The sequence below is a fragment of the Balaenoptera ricei genome, chromosome 3 (assembly GCF_028023285.1).
Source record: "Balaenoptera ricei isolate mBalRic1 chromosome 3, mBalRic1.hap2, whole genome shotgun sequence".
NCBI lineage: Eukaryota > Metazoa > Chordata > Mammalia > Artiodactyla > Balaenopteridae > Balaenoptera > Balaenoptera ricei.
In genome coordinates, this window is record NC_082641.1 from 54,489,824 (window position 1) to 54,507,113 (window position 17,290).

The following is a 17,290-nucleotide window of genomic DNA, read 5'->3' on the forward strand; positions in this document are numbered from 1 at the left end:
AGTTGCTTCATTTGCAAATATTTTCTCCCAAAAATTTTGTTGCTTTTTAAGATTACAAAATTTATTTTAAAAATCAGCAAAAGAAAAAGAACTAGAAATCTGATGGAGCAAGAAAATATCCTGCTGGGACAATATAAGCAAAATCTTTGTTTAGGGATAGGTCACATTTCTTCTGCTTTATCTAAGAATTATCCCAGGCTTTTGAAAAGGGAAGCATGTGTTTGAAATATTAAATAAACTATCTGCAGGCTGTGAGGGTAAAGGCTACTAGAAAGTGCTAGAGATTTTTGGGGGTTTAATTGTGCACTCCTCTAGTTATTCTTCAGCAGAAGTTCCAGTTGTACTTGTCAAAGATATAAAGTTTCTTTGAATGATGAAATCTTCTTTTCCCTTCGCTTCTGCTTTCCCCTTCAGTTCTCCCTGCTCCATCAGCATTTATCTCTGTGTGAGTCTATTAAGATGCTTTCTAGGGTGGACACAGAAAACTTAAGAGCGTATCAAGAAACTATAAGGAATAAATAATAAACTTTAAATTTATTTATTTAAATAAATAAATAAACTTTATTTATTTATTTACTTATTTAAATTTATTTAATTTATTTTTTTGAATTTTTGGCTGCGTTGGGTCTTCGTTGCTGCGCGCGGGCTTTCTCTAGCTGCGGTGAGTGGGGGCTACTCTTCGTTGCGGTGCGCGGGCTTCTCGTTGCAGTGGCTTCTCGTTGCGGAGCACGGGCTTTAGGCGCGCAGGCTTCAGTAGTTGTGGCATGAGCTTTAAGTAGTTCCTTAAACAGATGATTAAAGAAGTCGAGAATTTTGATTTTGCTAACATTTTCACACTGTACGGAAGTCCAGGGAACATGATATGCCAACCACAGGAGAAAGCCCTATCGAACACTTAGTAACACACCTCTGGGTCTATCAACCAAAATGCTGGTTAGATGCTTCTTTTGCCAAATTCTTGAAGATTTGGGAGAAAAATATGAATTGTATCTCCATGACTTTACGGTGGGAGAAAACCCTCTGAGACATTATATGAATGTAGAAACAAAGTCCTACAGATACATGTACGTTATGCTAATAAGAAAATACCTAGCTGTAGAACTGAGGAGGGTCATTTCTTTTACACACACACACACACACACACACACACACACACACATATTCTCCAGAATCAATTGAAAAGTTGACAGATCAACCACTGACAGCCAAAAAACTCTAAAATATGTTTAAAATCCTAAGAATAATTACTATTCTTAGCATAATGTAATGTCCTCAGCCTCCGACAGCATAGATCTCATTGTTAAGTACCTTGGCCTTTATTATGTGAAGAATACTCAAGGAAGCAAGAACCCAAGGATAGTAAATCAGGGGTTGTACACTGCCATTCCATCAATTAAGTCTGGTCCACTGATTTTTCTTTTGGTTTCTAGTATCTATTAATATTCTGAAAAATCAGAAACCTCAGCAACACTGAGCTTGCCTATGTGAAGCATGGCTTCACCATTTCCTTCCAGCCCTCTCCCACGTGCCCTTTTCACTCTATTGAGAGACTTGAATGCAGCCCTAAGAAAAAATATCAAAACAGCTAACAAGGCAATTAGTAAACACAGGTTGCAAGAAGTTAAGGATGAATTATGTTGTTGCTTACCTAACCCTAAGGATGTGACCAAGAGAAATAACTAAATAAAAACCTTGTTGTACAAGGCCTCTTATGTAAAGTCACTAATTTGATCAATTATCCATTACATGTGTTTAATAAATTAGACAATATGTTCACCTAAAGAAAGACAATGCCCTCTAGACACCCATGTTGTAGATGTTGTTATATAATGACATAAACAGCTGTAGAACAAGAAAAAAACATAATTAGTATTTTGTTCTAAGTAAAGAAAATAAAATAGACAGAACATTCATAAACAGTTACAAACAAGTTCTTTCAAGTTATGATATTATTAGCTGGGGCGTATGAACCATAACTTCTAAGGGAACAGTCACTTGGTAATTGTATTCAGAACACTCTTATTAACTTAGACCAATTCCAGGAATGAGTAGTAGGAACAAGCACAATTAACATAAAACTAGAGAGCTGTACTTAGGAGGAGGAACTCGGAAAGCCCAGCTCTGTAGGGTGGTGAAGACTTTAGGGAATCCATGGCGTTAGAACATGCAAAATAGTTGCTTTTGAAGGCCTTAGAACAGTTAAGCCACTGGTATCATGTGTTACAGAGGTAGCATCAGGTTCCTGGCAAGCTGGCCTGGAATGAAGGAAGCAATTACCTCATGACATTTGCCACACCATATGGCAGGTGGAGATATCTCAGGATGCCATCCAACGGCTCCTCCGCGCAGGAACTCTTCTAGTGAGCGTCACTTGATACACAAAGCTTGTGAAGAGTTCAAATTCTCGTAGATGATTATATTATCCAGATAAAAAGGCAAGACTACAACCTGAGAACTTTGCAAGAGCCAAGCCAAGAAAGAAATGCTATGTATAGTGATAATGAACTAGAAGTTAGAGGCCCAACCAAAGCCATAGAAACTATGGGCAATGGATCAATATTTACTGATCTCAGATTGAAGTAGCTAAGGATGTGGGACGAGGTCAGATTGGTGCTTAATATTACTTCTGTCTCTATTATTATTTTCATCACACTAAGCATAATTATTCTTGATCATGAACTTATTATATGCCAGTCACTGTGCTTTCTGCTTTTCCTATTTTAGGATGTTTAATGAACATTTGCTGAATGAAAGGGCGAGTTAATTCTTCCAGCCATCCTGCAGGGATTACAGATGGGAAGTTAAGCATCCTGCTCAAGGTGTCACTGCAAATAGGCCAAAAAAAAAAAAAAAAAAAAAAAAAAAGGCTAGAAATCAAATCCAGATCTGCCTCATTACAAAACCCATGAATTCTATACTCATGGTTTGTGCTAGAAGCTGAAGAAAGATCGAAGTTATAAGTCACCAGTAACCACTCAAAGAGTAGTATTAATGTGCAATAAGAGAGAGAAAGAGAGTAGCTGAGCAGGCTCAACAGGAGAGTCTAAACAAGGGCTAGAGACCTGGAAGTGCAGGAGAGGGGGGTGCAGCCAGACAGAGGCTTAGTTAGATGGCTGTGCTGGACTTGGCTTAGGTGCTCACCCTCTGACTCAGGACATGAAGAATCTGCCTGTCAGTAGTCATGGTCTCTCATGGGTTCTGGCTTCACATCTCTAGCTACTGCTCTCTATAGGATGTTCTATTCTATGGTTGAGAAGGTTGGGGGAATGAATGAGAGGTCTGTGCAGTACAGCTGTGGCCCTAGGTGCAGGTCATCCTTGACTCTGAATGTCCAGGTTGTTGAGGTTCTCAAAGTCTGGGATTTTCATAAGGTTTTCTTTCACTTTATGCATAGAATGAGCTCACAGGAAGGAGTGGTCCAAGCTGCCAGCACTTTTAATCTCTGCTTCTATCCCTATGGACTTTCATCTGTAGCCAACTGTGGGACTTATGAGCTGGGGAGGTGGGGACTCATTTGGCATTATGTCTGTAATTCATCACCACTCTCTACCCCTTGCTTGAAGAATTTTCAAACAGCTCTTCCAAGAATAACCCAGCAAATATGTTTATTTTCCAGGAGTGGGGACCCTATCTGTCCCAGCCAGACAGCATTTTGTCTCACCCCATGCCAGTAGACATCACTGCAGAGTACATACATTATTATGTCAAGCAGCTAAGCCATTAGGTACAAGATTGGGTACAAGAGTTGATCTGCTACCAATACTGTTTTCCTAATGTCATCTAGTGTAGGACAAACGCAAGAAAAATTTGAAGCTAAGCCAGTGGACTTTGTTTGACAAATCCAGCTGATTCTCAATTATCCTGACTAATGAGGCACAGAAATTGCCTGAGAACAATGATGGATAAGTCTCAAGCTGTATTCAGCAAAGCACATCACCTATAGGAGGGTTATGAAAAAGCCACAAAAAGGGTATGTGTCCCTGGATATAAGTGGGACAACTAGACTGGGTTTTGAACTTATATTTCCAAGTCATACTAATATTAGCACTAAATTGCAGCAAAACAGATGGACTTAACTTCAGAAAACCAAGGAAAGCTTCCAGAGAGCCTAATTGAACAGATTGCTATAGCCATATAAATAGGTCAAGTAGGACCTCATGCATGTTCCAGGGAAAACTCTGAGGTTGTTTGTGTGTGTGTGTGTGTGTGTGTGTATGTGTGTGTATAGTCAACTAAGCAGAAACTGATAGAAACCATTTTTGCTGGAGGATGTATTGCTGTGCCATGGATATGACTGTGTATCAAGATCCTTCTAATACTTGCAGTAACTAACTCTTTGGGAAGAGATCTAAGTTACCCTCAACAATCCCGAATTCCATACAAGTATTGCTAGGGTTATAGAGAAACTCTGTGTTTTGACTCTAGAATACCAGCAAAGGAAAAGGCAACATGTTAAAACAATTCTCTATTAAATTCCAAGCATGGGAGCATTTCACCTACTTCATCATGGAAATCTGTTTCAATTATTACTAACAAAACCAAGTGTCTTCTATTAGTTAAGCCGTTCCAAAGGAACATACATTTTTTCCAATTACCATGGCTTCCTCCCCTCTTGTAACCTACTGTAATTTTTTCCACAAGGGTTATTAAGTAATTTTGTTTGTTTAAAGCTGCCCAGAAAGTGTCCCTTCCAAATATTGTTCTTTTAAATTTTTATTCAGAGTAGAGTGTGTTGAATGATGCCTCATTGTTAGATCAACCTTCTTAATCCCATTAAATAATGCAATCATAGTGGGTGGGTGGGGTGGTGGGGGAATGCAGGGGGGCAGATATATGAAAAAGGTGTCCACATCCTCATAGTGGAAGTGGATCATTATGGCCTCTCCCAAAGAGGGAATCACAGGCTGATTTTTGCCTTGGCATTGCCTGAAAGTGACCCTTGATGGGCACCTGGGCCCTGTTGCCTCTCACAAAGTATTTGTCTCTGGACCTCAGACCCACCTCACTCATGTCACCATCCACGCCTTTGCCTCTACTTCAGCTTCCAGGGAAGCTCAGGCTGGTCCAAGTCCCATTTCAGAGCTTTAATACTTAACCTTTTAGAAGCCATAGAATGAACTCCTTTACTGGGCAGGGCATGCTGGCCCAAAGCCCCAACCAAGTAACTCATTGTATGGTTCCTCCCCTCCTGCCAAGCCTTCCATTTTCCTTATTTTACCTTCTTCTAAACTTGGTCTTGCAATACGAATGTGGGAGTGCTGGAAATCCAGTCGAAGGAGACTTCAAAAAGGTTACGTGCAGTTGAGTAGTGTAATTTGTCTAGTCTCTGCTTATCATTTACTGTGGCTTTCTAGGGGTCAAAGTAGTCAAGCATTTGGGGACTTTGCTGTTGAGGACAATAATTATAGAAGGTTTGACCTTAGAACTTGGGAGGTGGGGTGAGAAGAAAGATGTGTCTTTATTCTTAATGATTAGTAATTATTATTTAGTACACAATGAACAACTGGCCTAGTTTAGCCTTTTCTCTGGGTTCTCAAACTATAAGTTATTTTTAAATTATAGGTTATAGCCCATTATTGTCTCATGAAATAAACTTATTGAATCATGACCAGAGTTTTTTAAATAATAGAATGTATCAATAGTAAGGGTGTGTTCTTTTACATACATATGTAGGAAATGAGTGTGTACTGGATCAAAATGTAAAATACATTTCCTACCATAGATTGAGTTAAAAAAAAAAAAAGAGCCAAGGTTCTACATCAATACTCACATATTCAGAGATGAGATCCCCAAGGATCAGGCAGATAACACACATTTTTGCTTAGGCCAATACCAGTCAGAATAAGGCTGTGAGCACAGTAGATTACTAGAGAGCTCATGCCCCATCTAAAGGTATGAATGATTCAGTATTTTAAAATACAAAATCCACTGTGCAGACCTAATTCACTTGGGAAGAAGCCAATAAGCATGTTGTCCAATTATAAGATGCAGTTGGCCTCTGGAATGGGAAAAAGGTAAAAGTAGAAATGGAAAATGGAAGTTTGTGGCTGCTCAGAATAGTCTGAACGTGACTCCTGATAGGTCTTAGGGTATTACAGAAGCAAGGAAAGATGAGGGAAAAGCATGATCTCTGTGTGACCATTTTTCCTTGGCCTTAGAAGAAGAGTATGATGGTAGAAATAAGTTTGAGTCTTAATTCCAATACTTCTTCATTTTCTATGTGATTTTGGACAAGTTACTTAAATGATCTGACACTCAGTTTCTTCCTTTGCAATATGGGAATATTAATACCTATTTTATAGTGAAGATTACAGATAACGTATTATAAATATGCAGCATTAGCACGAACCATAGTGTTAAGTGGGCACTTTAATTATCATTCTGTGATCTCCACAAGAGTAACATAATTTCAGCTAATTTTAGTGATTAACTAAATAAATTCAGAAAGGGAATTACAAAAGATTTTATTTCACTCTGGTTTTTGACAAATCCTTTGAATATTTTAATCAATCACATAGTGGGAAGATATGTACTGGTTTGGGAGGGCTATTTGACAATATCTATCAAAAATATTTCTAAAAATCTCATATAAAGCCTCAAAAAATTTAAAAGGATTGAAATTATACAAAGTATTCTCCCCAACCACAGTAGAATGAAAGTAGAAATCAAAACACAGAAAGGAATGTGGGAAATTCATGACGATGTGGAAATTAAACAACATATTCCTAAATAACAAATTAATCAATGAAGAAATCAGAAATATTGATAGAAAATAGACTGAAAAGAATGAAAGTGAAGACACAAAACAAAAATTTATAAAATGCTGTTAAAAAAGTACTTAGAGGGGCCATAAAAGGGGAAATCGACAGCAACACGATCATAGTAGGGGACTTTAACACACCACTTTCACCAATGGACAGATCATCCAAAATGAAAATAAATAAGGAAACACAAGCTTTAAATGATACATTAAACAAGATGGACTTAATTGATATTTATAGGACATTCCACCCAAAAACAACAGAATACACATTTTTCTCAAGTGCTCATGGAACATTCTCCAGGATAGATCATATCTTGGGTCACAAATCAAGCCTTGGTAAATTTAAGAAAATTGAAATCGTATCAAGTATCTTTTCCGACCACAATGCTATGAGACTAGATATCAATTACAGGAAAAGATCTGTAAAAAATACAAACACAGGGAGGCTACACAATACACTACTTAATAACGAAGTGATCACTGAAGAAATCAAAGGGGAAATCAAAAAATACCTAGAAACAAATGACAATGGAGACACGACGACCCAAAACCTATGGGATGCAGCAAAAGCAGTTCTAAGAGGGAAGTTTATAGCAATACAAGCCTACCTCAAGAAACAGGAAACATCTCGAATAAACAACCTAACCTTGCACCTAAAGCAATTAGAGAAAGAAGAACAAAAAAACCCCAAAGCTAGCAGAAGGAAAGAAATCATAAAGATCAGATCAGAAATAAATGAAAAAGAAATGAAGGAAACAATAGCAAAGATCAATAAAACTAAAAGCTGGTTCTTTGAGAAGATAAACAAAATTCATAAACCATTAGCCAGACTTATCAAGAGAAAAAGGGAGAAGACTCAAATCAATAGAATTAGAAATGAAAAAGGAGAAGTAACCACTGACACTGCAGAAATACAAAAGTTCATGAGAGGTTACTACAAGCAACTCTATGAAAATAAAATGGACAACCTGGAAGAAATGGACAGATTCTTAGAAATGCACAACCTGCCGAGGCTGAACCAGGAAGAAATAGAAAATATGAACAGACTAATCACAAGCACTGAAATTGAAACTGTGATTAAAAATCTTCCAACAAACAAAAGTCCAGGACCAGATGGCTTCACAGGCGATTTCTATCAAACATTTAGAGAAGAGCTAACACCAATCCTTCTCAAACTCTTCCAAAATATTGCAGAGGGAGGAACACTCCCAAACTCATTCTACGAGGCCACCATCACCCTGATACCGAAACCAGACAAAGATGTCACAAAGAAAGAAAACTACAGGCCAATATCACTGATGAACATAGACGCAAAATTCCTCAACAAAATACTAGCAAACAGAATCCAACAGCACATTAAAAGGATCATACACCATGATCAAGTGGGGTTTATTCCAGGAATGCAAGGATTCTTCAATATACGCAAATCAATCAACGTGATACATCATATTAACAAATTGAAGGAGAAAAACCATGTGATCATTTCAATAGATGCAGAGAAAGCTTTTGACAAAATTCAACACCCATTTATGATAAAAACCCTGCAGAAAGTAGGCATAGAGGGAACTTTCCTCAACATAATAAAGGCCATATATGACAAACCCACAGCCAACATTGTCCTCAATGGTGAAAAACTGAAACCATTTCCACTAAGATCAGGAACAAGACAAGGTTGCCCACTCTCACCACTATTATTCAACATAGTTTTGGAAATGTTAGCCACAGCAATCAGAGAAGAAAAAGAAATACAAGGAATCCAAATTGGAAAAGAAGAAGTAAAGCTGTCACTGTTTGCAGATGACATGATACTATACATAGAGAATCCTAAAGATGCTACCAGAAAACTACTAGAGCTAATCAATGAATTTGGTAAAGTAGCAGGATACAAAATTAATGCACAGAAATCTCTTGCATTCCTATACACTAATGATGAAAAATCTGAAAGTGAAATTAAGAAAACACTCCCATTTACCACTGCAACAAAAAGAATAAAATATCTAGGAATAAACCTACCTAAGGAGACAAAAGACCTGTATGCAGAAAATTATAAGACACTGATGAAAGAAATTAAAGATGATACAAACAGATGGAGAGATATACCATGTTCTTGGATTGGAAGAATCAACATTGTGAAAATGACTCTACTACCCAAAGCAATCTACAGATTCAATGCAATCCCTATCAAATTACCACTGGCATTTTTCACAGAACTAGAACAAAAAATTTCACAATTTGTATGGAAACACAAAAGACCCCGAATAGCCAAAGCAATCTTGAGAACGAAAAATGGAGCTGGAGGAATCAGGCTCCCTGACTTCAGACTATATTAGAAAGCTACAGTAATCAAGACAGTTTGGTACTGGCACAAAAACAGAAATATAGATCAATGGAACAGGATAGAAAGCCCAGAGATAAACCCACGCACATATGGTCACCTTATCTTTGATAAAGGAGGCAAGCATATACAGTGGAGAAAAGTCAGCCTCTTCAATAAGTGGTGCCGGGAAAATTGGACAGGTACATGTAAAATTATGAAATTAGAACACTCCCTGACACCATACACAAAAATAAACTCAAAATGGATTAAAGACCTAAGTGTAAAGCCAGACACTATCAAACTCTTAGAGGAAAACAGAGGCAGAACACTCTATGACATAAATCACAGCAAGATCCTTTTTGACCCACCTCCTAGAGAAATGGAAATAAAAACACAAATAAACAAATGGGACCTAATGAAACTTAAAAGCTTTTGCACAGCAAAGGAAACCATAAACAAGACCAAAAGACAACCCTCAGAATGGGAGAAAATATTTGCAAAAGAAGCAACTGACAAAGGATTAATCTCCAAGATTTACAAGCAGCTCATGCAGCTCAATAACAAAAAAACAAACAACCCAATCCAAAAATGGGCAGAAGACCTAAAAAGACATTTCTCCGAAGAAGATATACAGATTGCTAACAGACACATGAAAGAATGCTCAACATCATTAATCATTAGAGAAATGCAAATCAAAACTACAATGAGATATCACCTCACACAGGTCAGAATGGCCATCATCAAAAAATCTAGAAACAATAAATGCTGGAGAGGGTGTGGAGAAAAGGGAACACTCTTGCACTGTTGGTGGGAATGTAAACTGATACAGCCACTATGGAGAACAGTATGGAGGTTCCTTAAAAAACTAAAAATAGAACTACCATACGACCCAGCAATCCCACTCCTGGGCATATACCCTGAGAAAACCATAATTCAAAAACAGTCATGTACCGCAATGTTCATTGCAGCTCTATTTACAATAGCCAGGACATGGAAGCAACCTAAGTGTCCATCGACAGATGAATGGATAAAGAAGATGTGGCACATATATACAATGGAATATTACTCAGCCATAAAAAGAAATGAAATGGAGGTATTTGTAGTGAGGTGGATGGAGTTAGAGTCTGTCATACAGAGTGAAGTAAGTCAGAAAGAAAAAAACAAATACAGTATGCTAACACATATATATGGAATCTAAGGGGGAAAAAAAAGGTCATGAAGAACCTAGTGGCAAGATGGGAATAAAGACACAGACCTACTAGAGAATGGACTTGAGGATATGAGGAGGGGAAGGGGTAAGATGTGACAGGGTGAGAGAGTGGCATGGACATATATACACTACCAAATGTAAAATAGACAGCTAGTGGGAAGCAGCCACATAGCACAGGGAGATCAGCTCAGTGCTTTGTGACCACCTAGAGGGGTGGGATAGGGAGGGTGGGAGGGAGGGAGACGCAAGAGGGAAGAGATATGGGGACATATGTATATGTATAACTGATTCACTTTGTTATAAAGCAGAAACTAACACACCATTGTAAAGCAATTATACTCCAATAAAGATGTTAAAAAAAAAAAAAAGATGGGGTTGGTCATCAGAAAGACCAACAGAATAGAGGATTGGAAGGGGGAGGGGCTGGAAATTAAGCTCTATTAAAAAAAAAAAAGAGGATTAGCAGCAAAGACACCTAAAAGAAGAGCACCCGTGGGTGGAATGTGAGGTGTTCATTGATTAAGAGTTGGAAGAACTAATTTCTTTCCTATAGTTTCAAGGGATTTCATAGCAACAGAAAAGAACAGAGTCCTAGTCCTTTAAAACCATGAGGCACCAGTTTGTCTGACATATTTCTTCGATATCTTCCAAGGTACATGGAATATAGGTATTCCAAAATGGGTAAAAGAGAAATCTTCCTTTTCATTGTTTAAAACCCCTCCAAGGAGACTCTGAATTCTGTTAGAAAGACAAGCCATTCTTCTTCCTGTAGGAGCCTAAGCTCTTCAGGTCTCATCTACATCTCTCTTGTTTCCATTTAAATTTAGTGCCTCCTCTGTAGTGCTTAGAGTAAAGAGAGAGGCTCCCCCTTCCTGGGAAAACTGAAATTTCCCACTGGCCCCCAGCTCCCCATGGGATGGGGCATGGCTTCACGCCACATGATTTACCCTGAGGTGCAAAAAACAGTGTTCTGTAAACAGTTCTAACAACTATTATAAAGTACTAAGGCTGCTCTGCCAATCAGATCCCTGATAAGCTGAGCACTCCTTGCCCTATCATAACAGAGCACATGTTGCCTGCAGGTCTAGCTGTGAAAATGACAGAGCAATGCTCCCAAACAGGTTGGGTGGTGAACATGGGCCCCATGACTCACCCTTACCTTAGTTCTAACAGACGGGCTTTGGAAACCAGGCTGGTTAGGGTCTGCTAGGCGGATTCCATGTGCTGCTCCATCCTGTCTGAATTGCTCAGAAGGAGTCTTGAGCCCTGTGTGTCTAGGCGGGATGGGAGTGGGGCAGATCAAGAATGTGGCATCAGAATAGAAGCGGTGATTTCCTAAGTCCTTGGTCAGCTGTGCGAAGCCTAATGTCGCGTTCAGTGCAAGTTTCATGAAGTCAAACCACCAGATCAAGCTTGAGGAGGTTACCTGTTGTTCGGGCTGGTTTTTACCCTTTGCGTCTTGTATAAATTTGGAAACAACAAATAAGATGTCAGCATTTTTCTTGCATACCCTCTGTCATCCTAGTCCCGATTTCAGTAGATTCTACTGTGTCAGCTGAATGGAAGAAATATGCTGCTCATGTCCATGTTTCCATAAGCACATAATTTTACTTATACTACAAAGTAGTAATTATTCCGATAAAACGATGAAATATTAATAAAGGTGGAATTATGAGTTTGACATTACCAATGGCAATATAAAGATTATCGATTTTTTTTTTTTTTCTGTTACTGAAATGGTTTGAATTGTATTCCTTGTCCAAGGCCTCGGGAATTATTAAAATTCCTTGACTACACAAGCGTCTCATGAAATGTGTTAATGAGATTGTTTTCTGATATGCAAAAGTGTCCTGACACGGTTTTGAAATGCATTCTGCACATCCCCAATCAATTATCATACAAAATGCAACTATTTCTCTTTGTCAATCACTAGCGCCTGAATAGACAGCATTAGACCCAGCTGCATAATTCTGGCTTAATTTTCATGGCTGATACTATAGTAATGTTGTGAGGCATTTACTTAGCAACAGGGGTAAATGTTTGTTTTAAATGTGATTTCCTTTCTTCAGCCTCTTTGGAAATACGCCTAAATTAAGAAGTGGGCCTTCAGTTTCTTCAGAAGAGCGAGCATGTGTTTGCACACACACCTCGGCTTGGCTTGTTTTTTCTTCCTCCCCGTGGTGATTGTGATGAGATGAGTGTTTGTGCTAGCAAAATTCTGGAGTGCGGACAAACTGTGCTGCACGTTTATTAATGCAAGATGGAAAATGTGACCAAAATATTGTAGAAAATCTAATTTATGTCTGCTCAAGCTTTGTATTAGTTTGCTGGGGTTGCCGTAACAAAGTACCTCAAACTGGGTGCCTTCAACAAAAGAAGCTTATTGTCTCGCAGTTCTGGAGGCTGGAAGTCTGAGATCAAGGTGTTGGCAAGGTTGGCTCCTGGGGGCTCTGAAGGAGAATCTTTTCCATTCTTCTCTCCTGGCTTCAGGTGATCTGCTGGCAATCTTCGGTGTTCCTTGGCTTGAAGATCTCCGCCTTCATCTTCACATGACAACCTCCCTGTGTGTGTGTCCAAATTTCTCCTTTAAGGCACCAGTCATATTGGATTAGGAGCCCACCCTACTCCAGTATGACCTCATCTTAACTAATTACAACTGCAGCAAACCTGTTTTCCCATTCTGCGATCCTGAGGGTTAGGATTTCAACATATGAATTTGTAGGGGACACAATTCAACCCATAACAAGCTTCAAATAAATAATAGACTGTAATTCAATAAATATATATTAAATTGTAAGTTGATTTTTCAAGATTAGTGTGACATTTGCTTTTCAACTTCTAGTAACTCCCTCAGGACTCTTGTGTCTTCCTTTACCAAGCAGCAGGGAGAAGAGTTATAATTTGCAGCAAAGCCCTTACTGTCCACCGAATTTCGGTCCAGCCTTTCCCGTTACAAGATATTAAAAAGACCTTATTACCAAGTGCTCCTCATTTCAGTCCCTGTTTCCCTCACTGTTTCTATTAATTTTGATAAACATATGAGAGTACATGCTTTGTAAAGGGGCAGGCTTCACTGGCAGTCAAGCTTCATCACAACGTATGTATTAAACTGAGCCCAGAGACCTTTTAAGGTTTGCAAATTCTTACGGCATAGTAAGTTAGGGACTTAAAACTCAGCACTCGTAAGCTATCTTCCACACCCTAAAGAATACTGTAAAAGGATACTAAGTTGGAATAGTTATAGGAAATGTCACATTGAGAGACATGGCTCATCAGGACCTCATTAATTGTTGCAAGATGCACAGACTAGCAAAATCAGGAATTAGGACTAGAGCCACACAAGAGATGGTGGGAAAGGGACATGTATTAGTAGGTGTGAGAGAGAGGTTCAGTCTAGCAGGCAGAATAATGTAGAGTCTGAGAGGCCTGATAACAGATAGCAGGTGGCATGCCAGGCTGGCACAGCCCTGGGGAGGCCCAACTTGGAGTCACAGAGATGGGTAGTAAAGCTTGGCCTTGGGAAATTCAGGAGCAGATGGTGATCAGAAACACAGGCAAGCAGTTGAGATTTGAGAGGTCAGACCCAAGCCACAGTACTTCTGGTAGGAATTTTCTCTCAAATATGGTGGAGACCCTCCTCAACACTTTAATTTGTCACTCCTCAGTTTTTGGAGACATTGCTCTTTCTCTGTTGGCGTCCTGTCGCTCTAATGCTCTCATTCTCCCCGATTCTCCTGCTTGTTATTCATTCACTAAAACCCATTTGCTGTGTGTTTCAGGGAGGGAAAGGTGAGCGTCACAGGGGCAGATGCAGTAAAGCAGTGGGTAGAGATGTCCGATCGCAGTGGGCTGAGGAGGGGGTGGGAGGTAAAAACTAGAGAGTCTTGCTGTGACAGGAAGCAGATGAACAAGTGGTCTCTGAAAGAGACCGGGCAGTCCTCGGGGTCCTGACTCTTCACCACCCACACTCACTTTGAAGTCATTTCACTTATATCCTTCCCTTTCGATGCCATCCATACACTGATTACTCCTCAACTTGTACCTTCAAACCTGACTTCTCTCCTAAGCCTCAGACTCATGCTTCCGACTGCTTACTTGAGCTCTGCATTTGTATGTCTCCAACAGAATCCATCCTCTGCAAAGTTTCCAGAGGGATCTTCTAAAACTATAAAGTAGATCATACCGTTTTCTTACTTAAAGGCTTCCAATGGCTTTCTAAAATACTTAGAATAAAGTCCAAATTCCTTTTTATGGCCCTCAAGGTTCTACGTAATTTTCCTCCCTAATCTCACTTCCTATCATTTTCCCGTTCTTTCACTATGCTCCAGCCACACTACCAAATTTATGTCTGTTGGTTGAGCAAGCTCTCTGATTGTGAACTTGTAGTTCATTTTACCTGGATGATCATCCACCAGATCTTCACTTGATTGTCTCCTTCTCCTCACTCAGGTCCAAGTGGATAGGTCACTTCTTCCTCAGTGGCCTTTTCCGGACACACAATTCAAAGTAGCAAAGTCCATCCACCCACCTAGGCACTCTTTCGCGTTATACTGGTTAACTTGTTTCATAGTATGTATTCCTGCTTATTTGTTTACATCTATATTGCCTGTTTTTACTCCCAACCTCCCATCACCAAATAGACCATAACTCAAGAGAATAGAGACCTTGGTGGTTTGTGTTTGTTTTTTTGTTTTTGTTTGTTTGTTTGGCTCAGCATGGCATTTCCAGTACTCAAGATAGTACCAGGTATGTAAATGTTCAATAAGCATTTATTGAATAAGTGACTGGAAATATGCCCAAACTCCATCCATTTCCTACCACCTCAACTGCTTCTGCTCTGGTATAAGCCACTGTCTTCTCTTGCCTCAGTTACTGAAATAACCTCCTAATTGATTTCCCTTCTTCTGCTTTTGCCTCCCTCAGTCTATTCCCAACACAGCAGTTCAGAGTGAACTCATTAAAAAGGAGATAAACACTCCTCTGCTCAAAATTCTCCAATAACTTCTCATCTCAGAGTAAAATCCAAAGTCCTCACTTTATCCCAATATTTTGCTACCTCTGATTTCATCACTCTTACTCTCTCCCTTCCTCACTGTACTTCATCTATAGTGACCTCCTTGATATCCCCTGAGGACACCAAGCATGTTTCTGCTTCAGAAATTTTGCACTTGCTGTTCCCTCTGAGTGTAGTTTTCTTCCCCAGACATCCAAATGGCTTGCTCTTCTCTTGCACTTCCTTCAAGCCGTAACTAAAATGTCACGTTATCATCAAGACCCTAACAGTCTACCATAATATAAATATTATATATTATATATATAATTTGTATATATTATATATTTATATGTTATAATATATAATATAATAGTATAGTCAACACCAGCCCTATCTTGAAAAAAAAAAGTATCAGTAGAGAGTCAAACATTTAGCTCAATTTGATCTGTATCAGAAATCCTGGTATCATTTTCTTAGCCTTAAAAATTATGCTATTTCAGCTCACAAGTAATGAATTTCAGCTATTCAAGATATTGACTGTATTTTGAGATATCCCTCTTGAGAAAAACCCTTGAAATCATTGAAATGGTGTTTATTGACATCATTAGTGTCATGGAGAAATGATTGTTTTCACTTTCCTCATTTCAAAAACTCTTATGACAAATTTCCCTTTGGCTTCCTCATACTTTAATGGAAAAAAGCAAGGTTTTGATACAAGATGCCTATGTATTTGCTCATGAACCAAAAAGATATATGCTTATTGGCGAGAACATAATAGTATTCAGTTTTCCTCATTTACTTCAATATTAGATCAAGATCAGGAAATATTCTGCCAACTATTCTCTTTGCAAACAGTAGGGTTCTAATGCTCAAGTACTTTAGTCTCTTTTAATGTTCACAGCAGCATATATAAATGGTGTCCTTTAGTACTGATCCCATACACCTATCTCATGAATTGTATTTAACTCTTTTTTTTTTTGGTATTTAACTCTTTGCTAACTATTTTAAAATGTTATCTTTCTATACCATGACTTTTCAATATTAACATAATAAAAATATGTTGATCATTTCTTCTTCATATATGCTCCACTTATGCTGAGAAATTATTCAAATTCTATACATCAGTGGTTTTAGCCAAATATGAAGCAAAATATATGCTATCAACTATATAAGCTCTTAAACGTTTTATGCTGTGATATTATTAGTATTTTATTATCAGTGCTGTAGCTTCTGAAACTGTCAAATTGTCTCTACATTCCCTGGAATCACCAGAGGTTTATGGATCACACTTGAAGAAACACTGTTACCTGGATGGGGAGCCAATAAAATTGTATTAAAGATTATTTTTTAAAATATATTTAAAGGAAAGATGAGTAGGGCAAATGAGGAAAGAAAGAGTAATGGTGGGAGGAGGGAAATAGAGAGCATGTTCTTTTTTACACTCATTCTCCCAGTCAAATTTGCCAAGGCAGGAAGTGACATCAACAGCAACCAGAATCCTATGACCAGGGGACCCTACTCCTCCCACCCTCTCCTCCAGAGGGAACATAACAAATGGAGAACCAAGTCCACTCAGGTCTATGGCCCCAATCTTTCCTTGTTTGAGGTTCCTCTCAGAACACGGTACATTCCTCTTCTTTTCTACTGTTGGTAGTTCCCCCATATTGAAACTCTTGGGCAGTGATTTGCACATTTGGGAGGGCTAGAGATTGTCTGTGTCCCCCCAAATTCATATGTTGAAATCCAATCCCCAATATGATGGTGTTCGGAAATGGGGCCTTTTGGGTGATTAGGTCATGAGGGTAGAGCCCTCACGAATGGTATTAGTTACCTTATAAAAGAGATCCTAGAGAGCTCCCTGCCCCCTTCTACCATGTGAGGACACAGCAAGAAGATAGCCATCTATGAACCAGGAAGTGATTTCTCACCAGGCACCAAAACTGCTGGAGCCTTGATCTTAGACTTCCAGCCACCAGAACTGTGAGAAATAAATTTCTGTTGTTTATA

At 38.8% G+C, this 17,290-nt stretch overlaps 1 long non-coding RNA gene across 1 annotated transcript in view; it reads left to right on the top strand.

Annotated features, from left to right (window-relative positions):
- The window catches only part of LOC132363644 (uncharacterized), a 121,149-nt gene that overhangs the window by 52,578 nt on the left and 51,281 nt on the right, over nt 1-17,290 (top strand). The gene's annotated exons all lie outside the window — the stretch shown is intronic.